This window comes from Haematobia irritans, chromosome 2 (genome assembly GCF_050003625.1).
Source record: "Haematobia irritans isolate KBUSLIRL chromosome 2, ASM5000362v1, whole genome shotgun sequence".
In the NCBI taxonomy this organism is placed as follows: domain Eukaryota; kingdom Metazoa; phylum Arthropoda; class Insecta; order Diptera; family Muscidae; genus Haematobia; species Haematobia irritans.
In genome coordinates, this window is record NC_134398.1 from 54627665 (window position 1) to 54641807 (window position 14143).

A 14143-nucleotide genomic window follows, 5' to 3' on the forward strand; every position below is an offset into this window, starting at 1 on the left:
AGCACCTTCCGTAGTCTGGAAGCCTCGAACGTATTCTTAATACTGCTGCAGTAAACATTCCAAGAGTTATGCTGAGCGTTTCTCAGTTCTCGCTTGTATCCTCTCAGATTCTTCTTGTAAGCGTCCCAATCCTCAGGAGTTCTGGCGGACTTTGCTTTTTTAAAGAGCTGCCTGCAGGATTTCCTCATATTACCTAACTCCGTAGACCACCATGGTGGTCGATTTTCCCCCCTTGCCTTCCCTCTATGCCATGCAGCTTTCAGTGAAATGTTGAAGGCCTTAGTAATCCTCTCCACTGCGTGTTCGATAACTTGCACAGTGCTTATATTTGTCTCTGGTATTTCCGGTATCATCATATTGAACGATTCCCTATACCTATTCCAGTCAGCTTTCCTAACATTTGGTGGAAATATGGTCTTGGTGGTATGAACATCAAATTTGAAACTGAAGTAGCGATGATCTGAGAAGCTATGTTCACTTAAAACCTGCCAATCAGATATCATTTAATTCAGTTCTTGAGAGGCCAAGGTGACGTCCAAAACCTCTTGCCTGTTTTTAGTAACAAAGGTTGGGGCATCTCCCTTATTGCAAACTACCAAATTAGTACGCAAAATAAACACTATCTAGGAGTGACTCTCCTCTTGTATTAATGTCACCACTTCCCCATATACTATGATGTGCATTTGCATCGCATCCCATAATGAGTTTTGTCTTTGTTTTCAATGACTCCTCAAGTAAGGTGTTAACGGCACATGTGATAGAGGCATCTCCCTATCATGTCCCATGTAGACCGAAGATACCCAATATTTGCATTTGGCTATTTCTGGCAACAACAGTGCCTGTATTGCACATTGAAGGAAGCAGAAATAAGTTGAGCTCGTTTTTAGCAATTATACAGGCTCGATTTACATCATTACCTGTATACTGCAATAGTTTGAACCCCGGAGTACTTAATTCACATATTTTGTTTCTATAAACATATGGTTCTTGAATAAGAACTATATCTATGCCCCCTTTCATCAGGAGAAATTTTAAGGCAGCAAATGCAGCCTTACAATGGTGAAGATTTATCTGGAGGATCCGTAGGACCATCGAGATTTTCAACAACCGTCACATCAGCCGTTTCAATTGAGTCATCACGAATGTCCTCTTCAGAGATCTCGGTGACTCTCGCAATAACCGTAGTTCAAGTTTGGTGAGTTTTGAGGCAGTAGAAACCTCCTCTCGCATACGGTGTCTATCCAAGTCTGCATCTTTAGTATCTCCCTCGACTTCGCAAGAGGATCCGCTTATTTCTGATGCATACAGAGGCTTGTCGATTTCCGAATCCTTTAGATGATAGTTTTTATATACCTTCATTTGTATATAATGAAAGCCATAACATACACGGCCCTGAGACTTTGTTAGATGTGGCAAAGACTGAGTGTTCAATATAAACACTGCATGCCGTCTTGGTCCACCCACTTCATCCAAACGGCCAACCTTCCAATCAGCTGTTGGAAGATCTGGATTGCATTGTTTCAGTCTATTTAAAATAGATTCAGGGTCAGGAGGTTTTGCAGGTATCCACGTATGTGCTCTAGGTCTAGCCGGTATGTCTTTCTTCTCGACTAACTCTAGAGCAGCTCCTTCCCAAATTTCAGCAATTAGTATCGGAGCAGCTTTTAAACATTCTATAGACCTCTGGTCCTCAAATGCGACTAGCTTAAATCGTCCTTGATACCAACCAGCCTATAGGTGTCGAGGATCTGGGCCGGGAAACTTTTCCAGCACCTGTGAGTAGACGCCAGACAAAGCATTCTCAATTTCCCCCCCCAATTTTTGCTTTGGAACCATACCGTCCAATGCTCCTTTATTACTGATAGCCATCACAAGGCTGTCTTTAGCAACTGAGGCAAACGATCGTTGATCCCTTTTGGAGGATGGCAGCTCATCCGGTGATCGTTCCCTTTTTCCAGCCTCAAGAATTCCTTGAGCCCATTTTAAGGAATCGCTTTGTTTAGCCGACAACATGCTTGGGTCGACTGATCCTAATTTTTTAGGATAAACAAAGCATTTCTGCATTCCTTGAATCTCTTTCGTGAGGGATTACCTCCTTTTGATGCCGTTACCTTGGAAAAGGTTCGACTTGTCAAAGTGTCGCCATCTGTCGACCCGTCTACAGGTCGACTAAATTGGGCCTAACTCCTGGACATTGCCCAAATTTATAACTCCAGTCGATACCCGTCCACTGGGCAACCCAGTGGATGTCTTTAAATTTCGCTGCATGGTGGCCTAATATTCCACCACACGTGAAAATCGTAGTAGGTACTTATTGCGATGATTTTATCCGTTATTAAAAAACACGTCCATTCCGTTCGACGGTTGAATGAAAAAGATTACCTTTTGCCAAATTTGGTGACGATCCGTTTGAAAAAAACGCAACGTGACCCCATTTGTCGAAATCGGGCGATACATATATATGGAAGCTATATCTAAATTTGATCAGATTTCTTCCAAATTCAAAAGCGTTCGTCCTTGTGCCCAAAAAACTCTCTGTACCAAATTTCATCAAATAATAATTGCGACCGGAATCCTGTGAACAACAAATACATGGACGGACGGACGGACGGACACCAAGCGCTAGATCGACTCAGGAGGTGATTCTGAGTCGATCGGTATATATTTTATGGGGTCTAAAATCAATATTTCTGGTAGGCACATTTTTTGGCAGATCAAACTTATACCCTGACCACTATGTGGCTTAGGGTTAAAAAAGATTTCTGCTACCATGACTCCAATCTGTGTTTTCTGCACCATACGCATTAGCAGTCGCCTTAGCACATTGCACCACCGAGGGAGTTGCCATAATAACGTCTAACGATTATTTTAAGACTTTTCATGGCCAAAGAAAAACGAATGCCGTTCATGAAATCGTGAACGCCCGTAGACAATATTGTTAACATTCCGTTTTGATTTTTTGTGAACGTTTCCGTTTCATTTTGTTACCATCTGTTCACGACTATGGAACGTAATTTTTTTTCTATAAGCGTATATACATTTTCTAGTTTGAAGGAAACAATTTGAGTTTAAAATTGCAGGAATGTCTTTAGTGACATACGAAGTTCAAGATGGTCGCGTTTGTAGTAAAATTAACAAATTTAAAGAAAAACTACTATTTTGAGAGAAGTACTAATTTAGTAAATCTTTATGCATCATTTGTGTATATTGTTTTTCCGGTTTTAGTTCATTTATCTAACGTATACAAAAAATTACTAGCGTAAAGGAAACTTTCTCAAAAAACAAAAAAAAATATATATAATAATAATAATTCCTAAAAAACTAAAATAAAGTTAAATTGGCTTTCGTTGTTTTTGCCCGATATATGTTAATGTGGCTTAGAGGCTTATTAGTTTTTATTTAAATTTTATTGATCAAAAGCAAAATGTGTCAGAAATAACTTCAAATTTCAGAATCAGTTTAGATTTGTTCGAATTTGCTACTTTTGGAACAATGGTCTTCAAAGGCCGTCGAAAGCAAGGCCGTAGCCAGGATTTTAATTTGGGGGGGGGGGGGGGGGTGGGGTAGGGTTCAACTTAAAAAAAAATATTCATATAATCCCATGTGTAGAAAATTTTATTTATGCATAGGTATGTATACAATATTTTTATAATATTAAATTGAGCCGACGGGCTTTTTGGGAGCAAATAAATCAATTACTTCATCAGTCGGCACATTTATTCGGCGATGAACCGACATTAATGCCAATCCATTGAGTCTACCCTCGCTAGTCGAATTTCTAACATACATACGTCTTTAATCTCTTCATTGTTTAAAATGAAAGTTGGGATGAGTACGTAGTAACTGCAGCGATGGAAAATGCAGTACTATAGTACTTTTTTCAATACTTTTTCACCCCGGTCACTATCGTAGTACCCCCGCGAATGATTTAGTACCTTTTGTGTAGACATTTTTGAGTCGATATCAGATTTATGGTACAATAGCTTTGACAAAATATTTTAATATTTTGAGAAAGTCGTTATCAACCTTATTTGCTAATAGTCTTTTACAAATATGGCGAAACAGACATGTTCATGTGGAAGGAAATTTCTTGTTTTGTAAACGACATAGAATGCGATTCTATATTATCGATTTTTTATTTCGGTAGAAAATGTTGTCAAAATTTTATTTCTATATATAATTTTTGCAAAATTTATTTTTACAGAAAATTTTGTCAAAATTTTATTTCAATTGAAAATTTTGTACAAATTTTATTTCTATAGGAAATTTTTGCAAAATTTTATTTCTATAGAAAAAATTTTGCAACATTTTTTTTCTACGGATTTTTTTTGCAAAATTTTATTTCTATAGAAAATTTTTGCAAAATTTTATTTATATAGAAAATTTTGTCAAAATTTTATTTTCTTTAAAATTTAGTCTCTTGACAATAATTTCCAGAGAAATTTTTGTTGAAATTTAGTAAAAAGTACCTTTCCGCTCAAAAAATACCTTTTTTGTACTTTCTTAAAAATTGTATTTTCCATCCCTGAGTAACTGGCAAAGTGACCAAAATTTTTAAAAGAATATGCACGTTTGGAAATATCTCTTTATTGCACTCTCCAAGTGCTTCCATCGCTGAATTAGGCAGGTTCTTTTAGCAGGTTTTCCGCCATTTCATTTACACATGTGTGTTTGGCTGTTTCGTTGTTGTTGCTATGGCCAAACAAAGCGAGTCATGTTCACAAAAAGAACAACAAACACTAATGAAAAGCAGAAAGACGTTTTCCAAAAATGAAATTTGTGGTGCGAGAACAAAAACAATTTGTTTTTTTCGACCGTCGTTTGACGGGCTTTTCAACTAGTATTCTATGATTTGTGCAAGTTTTATAGGTAAGCGTTTTTCAAAATAAAACCTCCAGCTTTTCTTCAACATCTTCGATAAGATTTTTCTATGCAGCTAAAAATATATATTTATTTGTATAAAAATATTCATTCATTTCGGGGGGTTTGATCCCCCTCATCACCCCCCCCCTCCCTGAATACGGCCTTGGTCGAAAGATTAACGCGCAGTGGGTCAAACCGTGAAAATATGATGGATGCGACAAGATTATAGACCTATAAAATTGACGGAGGTATAATTCACCATTACTTTCAAAATTTTCTTTAGAGAGAACCGTCTTTTCTTCAATAATTCATCACAGTATAAATTGTTGTAATAGTTCTACTTATTCCTAAGTCTCGCGCCAGTCCCACAAGCTGTCAACAGAGTTTTGTGTTGTATTTGACCTAATTTTTGGAAAAAATATTTAATTTTAAGTTTTTTGTAGTTTACTGATTGCTTAAAAATTTAATCTTCTATTTTCCCACGATACTCTTAATCTCTGCACTTTGAAACTATTGAACGATTTTAGAGGAAGCCATTCCATGGATAGAAAACGCAAAAATACAAACAATACATCATTGTTCATAGTTTTTGGACTGGCTCCAAGCACCTACTCAAGGTCAGCTGTCACCACCGCCACACAAAAAAAAAGAGGAAAAAATAAAACAGTGACGCAATTCATCCATCTATTGTCAAAAGTTATTCATTGTATTAAGGCCATTTTGAAGCTCTGAACTTGAATGAATGGCTTCCATCATGACAAAAAGTTTCGTTAGCAATAACAAAAACAAATCATTTAAATGGTCGAATGTTTTCCTGCTGTAAAGTTTTATTAACTTCTTCAAGGAAGAAATGAATGTAATTTATAGCAAAACGAAAAGAAACAACATCGAAATGAAATTCTTTATAAAATTGTCCACAGAAAAAAGAAAGAAGAAATTAAAGAATGAAAGATAGATTGCAGTAACCTACATACAGCACTGATGGTCATGATATCTAGGAGGACCTAGATCTCAATTACATCGATAATTTTTACGCTACATATTGGAAAATCCGATTGAAATAAGTAAAGGGATTCACGCAATATTTTGGCACCAGAGAGAAGGTACTGGATGTTAAATTTAAAGTTTCATAAAAAATACTTTTATTTAAGTTTTAGAGGAAAGGTAAATAAAATCATTCATACGGATTGCAAAAAAAATTCTGTAAATTTTTTCCCCCTTACTCGAATGCTCACGAGTAGTAGAATCTGGAAATTATACTTCTAGATTAAAGCAATTTGGATATTAAGTGTGCCAATTTCAAGTAAATCGCAGTCTACAAGCTCCAAAAGCTTCAACCTATACGGAGCGACACATTCTGTACACCTAGGCTTGCCAGATGACCGGGATTTGCCTGGATTGTCCCAGAATTTCGTCCCCAGGAAGTGTCCCGAATCTTTGACAAAATTTTCCAAAAATCCCGGAATTTCAATTACTCAAGGCACATTTCTCGTTTCTTAGAAAAGAAAACGATTTGAAATTAAATCGCATTCAAAAATATTTTTGGTTTTGCATGTTTATGCTTTTTAAATGTACACTTGTCTGCCAGATTTTGTACCATTTCATTCAATCTCATCACTATGATAAACAAATCACTGTCTTTCATCAGCTGTAACTTGAGCAGTAAATGTAAAAAAAATATACGCAAATATCTAATTTTATTTCAAATTCTCGTTTTCCTGTGATATGTATTTTTACAAATTATAAGTCAAGTCTGTATTCCCTGCCAACATTTCAAAGTTCGATTTTATCTCTATCACTACCACACTCAAAAAAAAGTGAACTCTCTATTTCACTAAAGCCAATTTAACTTTATTTTAGTTCATGGAATTATTATGTTCGGAGAAAGTTCCCTTTACTCTAATAATTTTTTGTTTACGTTAGTTAAATCAACTAAAACCGAAGAAAAAACTAAACTCAAATGAAGCATAATGATTAACTAAATTCGTACCTTCCACAAAATAGTTCAGAATTTCTTTAAATTTGTAAATTTTACCAAAAATGCGTCCATCATGAACTTCGTATATCACTAAAGACATTCTTGCAATTTTGAACTCCAAGTTTTTCCTTCAAACTACAAAATTTTCTTTAACAAGTGAAAAAAAACTTAGTTATGTCTAATAAATTTTCTTGAATTTGTCGAAAAATATTTACTTATTTTGATGACATCGGCGTGATGCCAACGTTTGTAATACTGTTTAGTTAAAATTTTCTACAAATATTCAAAATTTTCTAAAATTAAACGAAACATTTCTTCCTGGTGGGTTCACTGTTTTTTCAGTGCATAGACTCTTTAGTGACAATTAACAATCGCCAACTGTGATGCAAAATATACCCAAATCCATGCCCAATATCGAAAGGCACTACAAAAGAAGTAGCGATTGTCACCTCAGAGCTAAAATTTGCTTGCCATAACCGAAAGTAATATGCCAGTAAATATGGGTTTAGGCTCCCGACTTTCAAGGCAAATTTTTTTCAAAATTTCTACATTTAATATAAATTATCACAGCCATCTTGAAAAAAAAAGCTTCAGAGGCTCCAAAAATTTGTTCAATTAATGTATTAATTGATTAATTGATTCAATTATTGAATCAAATCCGAATAACAACGGATTTTTCACTGTTTGGTAGATTGGTAGAATTCTTGATGTTTTGGAAGGTTTTGCAAAATATTCCTCTCTAACTAAGATGTGCCTCATAAATTTTCTATTGAAATAAAATTTTGACAAAATTTTTTACAGAAACAAAATTCTGAAAACATTTTCTATAGAAATACATTTTTAAAAAAATTTTCTAAAGAAATAAAATGTTGACAAAATTTTCTATAGAAATAAAAATTTTGACAAAATTTTCTAGGGCAATAAAATTTTGGTAGATTATTTTTGGCTCTTAGAGGCTCCGCAAGCCAAATCTGGGGACCGGTTGATATGGGGGCTATAACAGGTTGGCTGATAAGTCCACCGTCTGACACATAGTTAGTTTGTGAGATAGAGCGTCTTTTGTGAAGCAACTTTTGTTATTGTGAAAAAATGGAAAAAAAGGAATTTCGTGTTTTGGTAAAATACTGTTTTCTGAAGGGAAAAAATACGGTGGAAGCAAAAACTTGGCTTGATAATGAGTTTCCGGACTCTGCCCCAGGGAAATGAACAATAATTGATTGGTATGCAAAATTCAAGCGTGGTGAAATGAACACGGAGGACGGTGAACGCAGTGGACGCCCGAGGAGGTGGTTACCGACGAAAACATCAAACAAATCCACAAAATGATTTTGAATGACCGTAAAATGAAGTTGATCGAGATAGCAGAGGCCTTAAAGATATCAAAGGAACGTGTTGGTCATATCATTCATCAATATTTGGATATGCGGAAGCTCTATGCAAAATGGGTGCCACGCGAACTCACATTTGACCAAAAACAACAACGTGTTGATGATTCTGAGTGGTGTTTCCAGCTGTTAACTCGTAAAACACCCGAGTTTTTCGTCGATATGTGACAATGGATGAAACATGGCTCCATCACTACACTCCTGAGTCCAATCGACAGTCGGCTGAGTGGACAGCGACTGGTGAACCATCTCCGAAGCGTGGAAAGACTCAAAAGTCCGCTGGCAAAGTAATTGCCTCTGTTTTTTGGGATGCGCATGGAATAATTTTTATCGATTATCTTGAGAAGGGAAAACCCATCAACAGTGACTATTATATGGCGTTATTGGAGCGTTTGAAGGTCGAAATCGCGGCAAAACGGCCCCATATTAAGAAGAAAAAAGTGTTGTTCCACCAAGACAACGCACCGTGCCACAAGTCATTGAGAACGATGGCAAAAATTCATGAATTGGGCTTCGAATTGCTTCCCCACCCACCGTATTCTCCAGATCTGGCCCCAGCGACTTTTTCTTGTTCTCAGACCTCAAAAGGATGCTCGCAGGGAAAAAATTTGGCTGCAATGAAGAGGTGATCGCCGAAACTGAGGCCTATTTTGAGCCAAAACCGAAGGAGTACTACCAAAATGGTATCAAAAAATTGGAAGGTCGTTATAATCGTTGTATCGCTCTTGAAGTGAACTATGTTGAATAATAAAAACAAATTTTGACAAAAAAAAAATGTATTTTTCTTTGTTAGACCGGGGACTTATCAGCCAACCTGTTATATATTTATGGACCGATGTGGACCAATTTTTGCATGGCTGTTAGAGACTATATACCAACATCAAGTACCTAATTTCAGCCGGATCGATGAAATTTGCTTCTCCGCAAGCCAAATCTGGGGATCGGTTTATATGGGGGCTATATATAATTATGGACCGATGTCGACCAATTTGTGCATGGTTGTTAGAGACTATATACCAAGATCATGTACCAAATTTCAGCCGGATCGGATGAAATTTGCTTCTCTTTGGGGCTCCGCAAGCCAAATCTGGGGATCTGTTTATATGGGGGCTATATATAATTATGGACCGATGGGGACCAATTTTTGCATGGTTGTTAAGGACCATATACCAACACTATTTACCAAATTTCAAATCGGATGAAATATGCTTCTCTTAGAGGCTCCGTAAGCCAAATCTGGGGATCCGTTTATATGGGGGCTATACGTAAAAGTGATCCGATATGGCCCATTTGCAATACCATCCGACCTACATCAATAACAACTACTTGTGCCAAGTTTTAAGTCAATGGCGTGTTTCGTTCGGAAGTTAGCGTGATTTCGGACGGACATGCTTAGGTCGACTCAGAATTTCACCACGACCGGGAATATATATACTTTATGGGGTCTGAGAGCAATATTTCGATGTGTTTCCTGATTTGAGTATCAGATCAATCTTCCCTATTTTTCAGGTATCAGGAATTTCAAGGGTGCTGAGGCACCATACTCTCCAATGTGTTTCAGCATCTTCATAGCCAAACCATCTGAGAGAATGACTTTCGAGCTTTATGCGCCCTCTACAGAGATTATCCTGACTCATCTCTATAGGGGATTTGTTTGTCTAAGGACACGGAGGTCTCCTGTATACCTAATTGTCTGCAGTATACGCAGATAAGGAATATGATCACCTCCTACAAGAAAACAAAAATATTGTTTTCTCAACGAACATAATATGATTGTTGAAATCAGATAAATAATTGGAACAAACATATTACATATTCACTGTCCAAAAACAACATTTTGCGCTAGGAGGTGATCATATTCTTTCTCTGAGTATGGGCATTCGACGTTCGAGTAATTTCCTTGTAGTTTGGCTAATCAATTGTGAATGACGCATACAAGTTCCGTAGAGTTATCATTTCTGATAGCTGCAATAAAGGGATATTGCCTAATAGTGCATTTTGCAAGCAATGAAGTGCAATTACTATTTCTTCGTCCGGATATAGCGCTGCCAATCTATGCTGGTAGTAGGGTATAGTTTCAAATAGCATAAACTTTCTCAAATTTCAATCTCACAGAACCAAGAGGCGGAAATCATAATAATTTCGTATTGCAAAAGCTAAAACAAATGTACAAGAGACACATAATAATTTTTATTGCAATATTTGGTAACAATTTCTCGAGACAACACAAAAAGGAGCAACACAACAACGTAACTCATCATTACTAATATCATCATCACCATCGCCATCATTGACAATATCTCCAAGATTCATAATTAACATTGGGACAAACAAAAAATTCGTTTATTTCGTAGGATGTCTCCCTCTCGACAATGACGTGGCACCATTCAGATTTTTGGTTGAGATTTTTTTGTGTCATTATTATTTTTTTGCCGTTTTGTTGCTTTTTTATATTCATTCGTTTGTCACTTTTCCCAAGTTTCATTTCGGTGTCGCTTCTTCATCATCGGAGTAAATGGTCTTTAGTGTCGTTTCCCTTGAATTCTTTTAATTTCTTTTTATTTTGTGACATTGTTTTTCTCGTACATATCGTTGGCTTCTCGCTCTTCTCATTTTGTTTATGGGTACGAAGGTTAGAGAGTCTGTTGAAGATATTTTGTTGTTGTTGGCATCGTTTTTATCGTTGAAATTTTCACATCATAAACTTTTTTACACATCAGCGGTAATGTTATTTAGTGACTAAACTTTTTTTTTTTGTCGCGAAATCTTCTTTAGTATTTCTCTACCGTTAGAGCCTTTTCACTGTGACCTTTCTGAAATTTTGTGTTATTTACGTTGGCATTAAAAGAAAAACTGCAGGAATTTGAAGTTATTTACAAAGTATGCAATTTCAAGAAGCTATCATGACATAAATAATCTTGTGGAATACCTAAAGAAAAGTAAAACGTACCAAACATCGAAGTTCAAGAATATTTTCTCAAACAAATTCATCGTTTATAGGAATTGTTTATTATTTTCGATATAGTTGAGAATTTTATAATATTTGAAAATATTTGTGCATAAATGTGCTGAAACATTTTTCAATGAATTCTAAATATCATTTGGCATTTCTCAATTTCACTTTAAATCAAATTAAACTATGGTACGTAGAACAATCGACTACCTGTAAAACCAGTAGCCAATTCAAAACAGTTTCGTGATGTTTTATACCCACTCCCACAGGGTAGCCATTTCTAACACATCAAAACATCTATATCCGTCTATATATTTTTTTACGTAGGCAGTTCGGAAACTTCTTAGCCTAGCACAAAAAGCGCGGTATAAACAAAAAAAAGTTAAGTGTTTTGGAAACTTTCATCTCTGTTATGAACACATGTTACATTATGTTTCGATCTGGCAACTCCTTTATATAGAAACAGGTGTTCAAAAAAGACGCATCCGCATTTTTTTTACAATGGAAAAATTGCGAAATGCGTGCTGTCATTAAATATTTACATAAAAAAGGTTTATCGGGACAAGAAATTAATAATGATATGGTGAATGTGTTAGATGAAAGTGCTCCTTCATGTGCAACAGTAAAAAATTGGGTTGCTGAGTTTAAACGTGGTCGTACAAGCATTGAAGATGAACCACGTAGTGGACGTCCAAAAACAGCAACAAGAACAGAAATTGTAGCCAAAGTGCATGATATGGTATTAAATGATCGACGAATAAAAGTGCGTGAAATTGCTAATATCATGGGCATCTCAAATGATCGAGTCCATTTAATTTTGCATGAAGAACTACAGATGAAAAAGCTTTCTGCAAGATGGGTGCCGCATTTGGTAACAGTAAGAATGAACATTTCTCAAGCTTGTGTGGATCGTTTTAGGCGAAATAAAATGGATTTTAAGCGTCGTTTCATAACTGTTGATGAGATATGGATCCACCATCCGAACCGCCCTCGTATTTATAAGCCTGTTGAAATACAACATTCATTACAAACTACAAGGTATATTAAATGTAGAATCTTAACAAATTTAGAAAATGTATTAAATATATCAATATCCCCATTGGAGATATTATTAAAGTGATGTAATACATTACTAATCGATTCATTGGAATTATTACCCAAAGTTTTCATATGTACTAACGACATTTCACTTTATGATGTTGGTACGATACAGGAAAGTTAATAGGATTGAATGCAAAATTAATAAATTGCTACTGAATTCTTTCTAGTCTTTGGGACTGTATTCCATAATAAGGATACCAAAGAAAAACACGATATTCCAATTTTGACTTAACTAAAGCAGAATATACAAAATTTACCGAATAAGGATCTTTGAAGTTTCTACAATTTCTCTTAATGAAGGTAAGCCATGATTATGCCCTTGGAACATTATAACCAATATGACGTGTAAAGGTGAATTTTGAATCATGAATTACACCAAGATCTTTTATCTCCTCAACCCTGTTCAAAACATGGTCATTTAACGTATAACTATAAAAGATAAGTTTCTTGCACTTACAATAAGAAACGACATTACATTTTTGAATGTTGATTTCTAGGAGGTACATATCACACCATTACAACATTATATTTTTGAATGTTGATTTCTAGGAGGTACATATCACACCAATCTTCTACATTTCTCAAATCCTCTTGAAGACGGAACAAATCACTAACAGAAGATTTGCGCAAAATTAGCTTGAGATCATCAGCATAGTGTAGAATGCAATACCATTTGACATACGAACTCATTATGATTAATGAATATAACAAATAAAATTTTCTATAGAAATAAAATTTTCGCAAAATATTCTATAACAAAATTTTCGCAAAATTTTCTATAAAAATAAAATTTTTGCAAAATTTTCTATAGAAATAATATTTTTGCCAAACTTTCTATAGAAATAAAATTTTCGCAAAATTTTCTATAGAAATAAAATTTTTGCAAAATTTTCTATATAAATACAATTTTTGCAAGATTTTCTATAGAAGTAAAACTTTGACAAAATTTTCGATAGAAGTAAAACTTTGGAAAAAATTCTTATAGAAATAAAATTTTAACAAAATTTTCTATAGAAATAAAATTTTGTTTTGTTATTGTTGGTCTATTCTTCAATCACCACCTTCCGAAAAAAGGTTTTTGATAGTCGGCTTTTTCCAAACAAAGTTGCAAGCATTTCTCTCTCACTTTGCCAAAGTCAAATCATCGATTTGAGTGCTTTTTTCTGGGTTTGTATTGAGCGTGCTTTCTCTATCTTCATTCGTTTTGTTTTGTTATTGTTTTTCTATTCTTCAATCACTATCGTCGTCACCGTGGTGCAATGGTTAGCATGCCCGCCTTGCATACACAAGGTCGTGGGTTCGATTCCTGCTTCGACCGAACACCAAAAAGTTTTTCAGCGGTGGATTATCCCACCTCAGTAATGCTGGTGACATTTCTGAGGGTTTCAAAGCTTCTCTAAGTGGTTTCACTGCAATATGGAATGCGGTTCGGACTCGGCTATAAAAAGGAGGTCCCTTGTCATTGAGCTTAACATGGAATCGGGCAGCACTCAGTGATAAGAGAGAAGTTCACCAATGTGGTATCACAATGGACTGAATGGTCTAAGTGAGCCTGATACATCGGGCTGCCACCTAACCTAACCTAACCATCGTCGTCATTGATTCCAGCTTAAAACCATGCATTGACTACTAAAAGTGTAGCTTAACCTACAGAGGAAAAGTATGCTTGTCAAATTTATTTGGGCAAAGACCTGAACCCTCAAAAAACAAAAACATATTCTGCTTCAAGCATATATATTTTCAGAATTTGTTCAAACAAAAATTCCAGTTTCTAATCATTTGTTTGCTTGCAACAAAATTTCTTATATATAATTGAGTTAGAATAGAAATAAGCATGTTTGTTTGTAATTTATTTAAAAAAAT